This window comes from Empidonax traillii, unplaced genomic scaffold (assembly GCF_003031625.1).
Source record: "Empidonax traillii isolate 1590-97213 ecotype Southwest subspecies unplaced genomic scaffold, ASM303162v1 scaffold349:size579689, whole genome shotgun sequence".
NCBI classification, from domain to species: domain Eukaryota; kingdom Metazoa; phylum Chordata; class Aves; order Passeriformes; family Tyrannidae; genus Empidonax; species Empidonax traillii.
Window position 1 is genome coordinate 84,162 of NW_020955542.1, and position 8,455 is coordinate 92,616.

Genomic DNA, 8,455 nt, shown 5'->3' on the forward strand with positions numbered 1-8,455 from the left:
TCCCCACCATTTAGGGTACCTTTTCCCTGCACCCCTTCCCCAGCAGCTCCCATATCTCCATGCCTCTCTGTAGAAGGAGAGAGAGGATGTAATTCATGGCACCCCCTGTTTTTGCCCATCTGATGCAGCAATCATCTGCCAAGCACCTCCACGAGTCAGGTCGCTTCAGCTTCCAGGTGGAAGCAATGATCTGTGCTAAAAGGCCACAATCTGCAGGTTTTCCTTCTTACATCACTCCTGTTTGTGCTTGAGACTAGCAGATCAGAAAGAGTAGAGAAGGACTATCAAAGCAAGCACAGCACATGCCAACATAAGGTGAGGGGTTTAATTTTTGTTCCAAACCATAAGTAATTTCAAATGGGCTGTTAGTGACAGAGGAAGCGGGGAGTCAATGGTGAAAGGGAATTTAAGGAGCACCTGTAGCAGCCGTGACTTTGTGTGTTATTTATACTGTGTTGACGCGTGTCCACATATCCCTCACAGCAACTTAGTGGCTAACACATACTGACTAACTTCCACTAAATCTGCCATGGAAACACAGATCACAAAATGCTCGAAACCCAGAGCAGATTAAAGGAATTGCACTGGCTTTGTAGCGTGAGCTAGCCTAAAGAAAGGTCTGGCATCACAGACCTTAGAGGATGAGAGGGGTTTTCTTTTGAAATCCCCAGGAAGCAGCACCTCTCCCAGCAGGCGTGGCTGAAGCCTGTCCATGTTTGGGTCACAACAGCCCGGGAGGCCTCTGGGGAAGCAGAAGGACCAGAAACTCATCAGAAAACTGTGAAAGCAGTGAATGCCTGTCAGGAGCTCCTGGGCTTTTTCTTTTGGCTGGTCAACGTGCTCAACAGAGGGGAGGAAAAACACCTGAGGTGCTCTATGGGAACAAATGCACCTGATCACTTCATCTTCAGAGCTCCAGCCTGCGGGTGGGCAGGGCTGCCCTGGGGAGCACACTTTGGGGCCAGTGTTGCTCTTCTGGCTTCACATCACATAGCACAAGAGTTTGGTAGTAATGCCACACAATGACCTCGGAGAGACAGTGTTTCTTAGTAACAGTCAAATGGTACAAAACATTAGAAACCAGAGTCTCCAGCCGTCAGGACACAACGGAGCAAAAGCTGGCTGTACTTTTTAAAATATTTTTTGGCTTTCTGTTACGTTCAAGGTTAACATTGATTTTTATTGAACTAGTAGTTCCTTCTTTGGCTCAAAATAATTGCAACAACCCTGACTTATTTTCCCCTCTCTTTTGAATACATATTCTCAAAGACCATCATTATTATCTAACTAGTTTTTCTGTTTATCTTAATTGAAACTACCTAACTTTTTTTTTCTGCTTTTTCTTATTTTTTTTTTCCCTCCTGTTAAGACTGGGGTTTTAAAGCCTCTTGTTTTCAGAAAAAAACTACTATTCCTCCCCCCCCATATCATGATCTCATGGCATGAATATCCATCACTAGGAAAGACATATCTAATCACAACAATAGCATCACCTAGACAAAGTGCTTAAAAACTAAAGCTAGCTAATGAAACCATGTTTTTAAAGACACTCAGTGAACTGCCTGATGAAACATTGATTTTCTGAATTTCATCAATGTTTTTTTCAGCATACTTCAAGAATAGATTGTAACTATCTTTAAGGTGTTCTTTCATTTGGAATCGGTCTCAGAATAGTTCATGTGAAAAATTCCTGCTTGTATCTTGTTTGTGAGCAGCTCACAGGGAGGTGATAAAATATTTGGTATTTTATACATTTTGATGGGATAAGGAGGGCATGTGATACAGTTCTGATCCCTGAGCAGATCAGGTAAGCTCTCGGAATTAAGCTTCTCAAGTGAATATAATTATCAGCTGATAACTCCCCTAAGTATTCAGCCTGTGTACACTGCTGAACTTATCTTATTTTCATGCTTCAAAGATGAACTTTAATAAAAACTTCTGTTTGTGTTCCAACAAGCTTTGATACAACCTTTTGTTTGTATTCTAACATGTTTCTATACCCTTGAGTGAAGGACATGATCCCAAGGAACTGTCGTGTTTATGATCTGCCTGGAAGCCACACACTGCACTGAGATGAAGGAGCGAGGCTGGGGCACGCAGAGCTTCCCTGCCTGTCACCTTGCTGCTGGGGACTGAACTGCCATCGCGTGGACAGCTTGCCAACCTGCACATTCCCATGAACAAGAGAAGCGAGAAAGATTTGGAAGCCGAAACAGACGGGCAGAGAACTGGAAACTGTTAACCGGTGTGAAGTTCCAAGGTGAATTTGAAAAATTAGTGGGACATAGGGTTAGTCCAAACTCATGCTTTCTTTTGCTTGGCTTTCCAGGGCTATTTAAGTTTAAAAGCATTTTCTGTTCTCTCACTCAAGGTGTAGCACCGTTTAGGCTGTAAGTGAGGACAGCAAAGAGAAGGCACAGCATAGGCAGCTCTTGTGGTACAAAATGCCTTCAGCAGCACACAACTCACCAGAGGGTTGGGCATCCTGGTCAGTCTGAATTTACCAGTATGATACATTTCTAAATAAAGAGCTTTTAATTTTACTGTTAAATGTCTCCGTCTGTTGTGTGCTACTGGTTGAGTGCAGATGGTGATTAAATTATTACCTCTCCTGGTAAATTTATGGTCTAAGAGCCCACTCCCTGCCTAAAGATCCATACAAAACTAGTGGGGGTCTGGGATTAGCATGAACACTGTGCTTCAGCCAGCTCCAGCAGAAACACAAACTTAGGACTGTTTTTACTAGGCATCTCCTCCTTTTCTAAGCAGAAACACTGTCCTTGTGGAATATAGGGACTGCCTACTGTTCAGGGATTTCAGTCCTTCTGCCCAGCCCTAGCAGCTCTGCCACAGATGTGGATTTCAAAATATTTGTTGAAGTACACCTTCAAAACCCACCTTATTCTTCTGACGGCAGGGTAATAATATCTGATCTCTCTGGTTTTTTACTATTATTATGACAGCCAATGTGAAAGGTAGTGAGGCTTATTTAAAGTAAGACCATATAGAATTTTTTATCAAGTATAGGAGAGACATTTACCTTAATCTCCCTGCACTTAAACATTCAGTGATTGCTTTTCTGTTACTAGTCCTTTGCAAGGTATGAAGGTATGGGGAGATGTTTGGTGCTTTGTGCTTACAGTTACATTCATTCATACACCAGCTTAAAGCGGAAAAAAAGTATACTTTATTTTAAATATTAAGCTATTTTTCTTTCATAAAACAAACTGAAATATTATGACTAATACTAAAGAATATGGACTTAAATTGTGTTACCAGCACAATTCAATATATGACTCTATTTTAAATCCAACTATTTAATAAAATGTTACTTCTGTTCAAAAGCAAGCACATAACTTTCCTCAGCCTATGTATCCAAATATATATGTCTGGATATACAGTGTAAAGCAGTGGGTGAATTCTGCTGTTACTTGTAGCAGGGTAAATAATGATTAAATCCAGCTAGGCCAAAGCTAGTGAGGGCAGTTAAAATGTTTTTCGAAACAGAAAATGACCCATTGTTTTAATGGAATTATCAAGGAACAGGAAATTGAGAAGGGGCATCAAGTTAATAGCAAAAACTTGCCCTTCTGTGTGATGCTGGGAAAATCACCTTCCTGAGCAGAGTCACAAGTCACAAAAAGTGCTGTGGAAGACCAGAGCATCTTCACCTCTGATGCAGCAGCAGCTGCTGGTCTGTGAGGGCTGGGGCTGGGCTGAGCTGGAGGACATTGTCAGCCAACAGGGCTGTGTGACATGAGACTGCATGACACATGCTGTGTCACGCCACAAGCTATGACATGCAGGAAGAGGCAGATGAATAACTGAAGTCTTTCTTCTGTGATAAAGTTTGAAGGATAATTTCCTTTCCTACTGCTCTTCCAAAATAAAAACCTCAGGTGATACAAGATCATCTGAACACACCTATGCAGAACTGCAGATGCCCTGAAAGACCTTTGCAGTTCAGGACCTTGCCCTTTGCTCTGTGCATGGCATGAGCCTCTGGGACCATGGCTCTCAAAACAGTCCTTGCTGCTTCCTCCAGAAGCTTTTTCTCTCTAGGATGTCTTTAAGGGTCATACGGGAAAGGTGAGCAGAGCACAGTTGGTCTAAAATCTTGGTTAAAGATTCTGTGGTCTGTAACTCATCTGGCATCTCCCTAAAACCAGGATATAGCATACACAATAAAAGTAAAGGGGGGAAAAAAAAGTGAGCAGTCCAAATACTAATGCCTTACTCACTGTTTAACAGCAGAGGCAAAAAATTAAAGTCATCATTTTGTCTCCCTATGCTTTTGATCTGCTCCAAAGAGAATTTTATTTCTATATCATCCAGAAAACAAATTATAAAAAGGCCTACAATGGATCTTTCGATGGGAAGTTCCATCCTTTACTAAAAATAGCGGTCATGGTTTTGCTGGTTCTTAGAAACTAAGCAGGAATTTTTCCCTTCCCCCTGCCCACTGTGTGGAAGAGATGTTGAATGGGCAGTTAAGTAACATAAAAGAAGTTGCTGGTAAGGCCACATTCCTAGCTGATGGCCCTCAGAATCTTGTCTTTGGGGAAGGCTGAGGAGTTCCTTTTTTTCCTCTCATCTCCTGGGAAACGGCGGCGGGGAGGAGTTCAGGTGTCGGCTGGGGTTGGAACAAAGTCGGAGCAGAAGCTCAGAGTGGGTTTTGTTCTCAGTCTGGCTGTCAGCTGTGGATTCTGCTTGGATTTTCATCGGAGAGGAACTGTTTTGGGAGGTTTTCCCCTTCTCCATTCCCGTTTGTTTCTTTCTTGGCAGCAGTTCTTGTGCACATCAAAGGGAGAGGGAAAAACTGTACTGCACAATTCGACCTGCAGGACAGAGTGAGTTCTTGTAGGGAAGGACTCTTTTCTGTTGTTGCCTTTTTTTTTTGTTTTCTTTGCCTTCTCCCTCTCCCTTTTCCCAGTGGTGGAGGGGGAGAGGGAGGGAAACACATTTTTGGTTTCTCCACTATACCCAGGAGGGGGTCTCCCCACGTGGCAGCGACCGGTGATCCAACAGCGCCCCCTGCTGACCAGCACAAAGCAATGCAGGCTCTGCATTTCCAGTGATCCAACAGCGTCCTCTGTTGACTGTAGTTAGAATTGCAGCAAAGGGCACAAACTGAACTGTTTACCTTCTTCTTTGTTTGTTTATTGGTTTGTTTTGAAGGGGATTATTTCTGGGTATAGGAGTATTGTTTGTTTGTTTTACTGTTTTCTTTCATTGTTTCTTACAATACACATATATCTTTTATTAAAGGGCTGTTATTTTTCCTTTTTCCACACTTTTTCCCCCCCTCAATTGGAGCCTCTTAATTTTGGATTTACAATTGCTTAGAGGGAGGAGTTTGGGTCTTCCTCATAACTCACCCTCAGCAAAGCACCTGTGTCTCATTTAAACTGAGACAATAGCCTCCTTAGGTTTGGATTTCACAAAGGCTTCATCTTCACTAACAAATTAAACAGCCATGGTTTGGTTATCAGGCCAACTGTCAGTGACTCCTGACCTAGCCCAGGGTGATCTGGGAGGGTTCAGGTGAGCATGGGACATAGGCATGCTGGGAACTGCTCTGATGATTTAACAACACAGCTCATTGCTTCCTGGTGACAGGAAATGTTTCCTGGTGCCCCTTCATTTATCAGGAAAAAAAAAAAAATCTTTGTTTTAAAGGTACTGACAACCAAATGTGCTCAATCTTTCCTGTTTTAGGGGCATGACATCCTGACTTAATTGGGCTTAAGATAAAGGTTTTTGCTGTTTCATTCTGTGAGGAGGAGGATGGGGGTGGAAATAACGTCCCTCGTGAGCAGCACTGGACCTTGGCACCTTTCAAAACTGTCAGAACCACCTTGCTCAAGCCTGACATGCAGTGCTGTGCTGTTGTCTCCTCTCCATTCCAGGCAGATGTGGACAGGAAAACTCTCATAACAAGTTATTAAGAATAAATGAGCTGACCTAAATCCAGATCTTTTGCCACAGATTACGCTGGATACAGGAATCAGCCATACCTTTGCAAAACAAAATCTTCAGTGGGATTAGATGTTACTTACCCAAAACTGCCAGATATAGACCTTTGCAGTGATTTTCACAGTGGTTGTCACCCTGCTTATATATACTGAGGTCCTGATCATTCTCACTCAATAAAAATTTCAAGCATGGGTTGGACAAGTAATTGGCAAGACATTAATAATAACAAAAATAGTCCAAGAATTTAGTCCTTGCCAACAGCTAATGCCCCCAAGGAACAAACTACTTCATGTCAGTGCTTACAACTGGCTTTTTCATTTATTCTTAAAAATAGCATCCCTATTTACCACATTATTGTTAAGGAATGCTTCCTGTTTCCATCACAGCTGCTTTTTTGATATCACTGAAACACTGCCTAAGGCAGGTCTATAGCTGCACCTGTGCCCCAGCCATGGAAACCTTGGGGAAGTTGTGTACGAGACAGCAAAGTATGGGCACACATCCAATGGCTTTGAGGTCTTGTTTACAAAGCAAAAAGCTATGAATTCTTAAAGCTTAAATTTGGAATGCAGTTATTACTTATCAAAAGATGCTCACATCTCTTTTCATATAGAAAAACGCATGTGTATGTATGAAAAAGTATCTAAGCTGCCTTTTAAAGAGGTCTACTGGCATGCCTCTGAGAGGAAAGGCAGACTTGGATATTTGATACATAAGGACTGCTTTTCTCCTCTGCACAGCCAGTGACAGGCTGAGCTGATGTACAGCAGGACAGGTTTGTCCTGGGGACCTCCCCCCAACAAAAGCATATCGATGCTAACAGGTGAAAGAAGAGTCAGGCTGTGCTGGGAACAGCTCTGGAAGTGTTGTGCTGGGTTTGGGCTGTGGGGCAGGGCAGTAATACACGAGCTGCTGTTCTCCCTTGGCCATCAAATACATCAATGCTCTCAGGCACATGATGGGACTCTTAGGGATGGTCCTGTGCAGGGCTAAGGGTTGGACTTGATGATCCTTGTGGGTCCCTTTCAACTCGGCATATTCTGTGATTCTGTGATCACGAAGCCCAGTAAAAGGTCTAACTTGTGAGAGCTGGGAGAGAGGCTGATAGGGGAAATGAAAGCAAGAGAAACACAATGGCAACATGTGAAGCTGGGGCCCCAGGCTCATCTTTGCACCCAGTGCCAGTGTCACCCACAGTGCCACTGCTGATCTTTCTGAACTTGAGTCATGGCTTCAATACTATTTGACTACAGACTGCTGCGATTAATAATGGGATACCTGTGCCTTATGCTGCTCATACATTGAAACCTGACACAGAGAAGCTGGGCAGAGCCCAATTTCCCTTGGTATGGGAGATATCCTCAAGGTGTGCTCCACCCAGGGCTCAGCACCCAGAAGGGTTTTGCCAGCATTTTGAGCAAGCATTCCCATTTTAACACCCTGCCTATTTCATTCTCTCTCCATTGCTTTGGCAGCAAGCTCTGAAGATTTTTTCCAGATCCACGTGGGAAGATTTGTCTATTGGATGTCTTGGACAGAATATGGTAAGTTCAAATGATTTCTGCCTGAAGATAATGTCTATACCACAGATTGTAACACAGTGTGGTAGTGCCCAGGCTGGCTGATGGGTACCAGAAGCAATTTAAGTGAAAAACCCCTGAGTTCTGCACAGAGCTACTCTGCCTTGGAGGTAGAGAAAAACAGGTAGGAAGGCTGAGACTACACTATTCCCTTACAGATATGCTGGGTCCTCCACTTGATGCAGCTGTGCTGGTAAAAGGAAAGGAAAGATGTGGAAGGAAAAATGCAGATGCTCCAGTCTCAGTCAGAGTTGAATCAAGAGACAAGGCAATAAGCCATATTGCCACCAGGCAAAAGTTTGGGACTGACACTTAACACAGGCAGAAAACTGCACTGTGGTAAACCAGCTTTACTATGGGCTATTTTGAAACCTTTATACTGAATCAGCATCCAGAAAGTATACTGTCGTGTTCAAATGTGGCAGCAGGGCTTACTCGTTTATCTAATGCCTAATTTGTGTTACATCCTGCTAAATAAGTGCATTTTTAAATGAAGAAAAATTCTATCAGTAAGAATCCTATTAAACAGATGACAAAGCAAGTATTTAAATGCATGTTACTTCTACTTTGAATAGTAGAGGCTCATTATTTAAATACCAGAGAACTAGACTGACAAATACCAGAACAGATATATTTTAAGCTTGGAAGGGACCACAATGATCAGAAATACCTTGCCAGCATAGTGGTGCATACTGAGCTGGCATGCTTCTGTTTGAATGTTTTCCCCATCTGGTGTAGGCTGGGAGAAAGGATAAGAGGAAAAAAAAAAAAAAAAAAAAAAACCCAACTTCTTTGCAAGTCTTGCCTCTTTCTCTGCTGATAAATATTTCCCCTGTGAAGCTGGCGGCACCCACATAACATCATCGGCAAACTCCTCATCAGCAAACACTTGGGGGTGT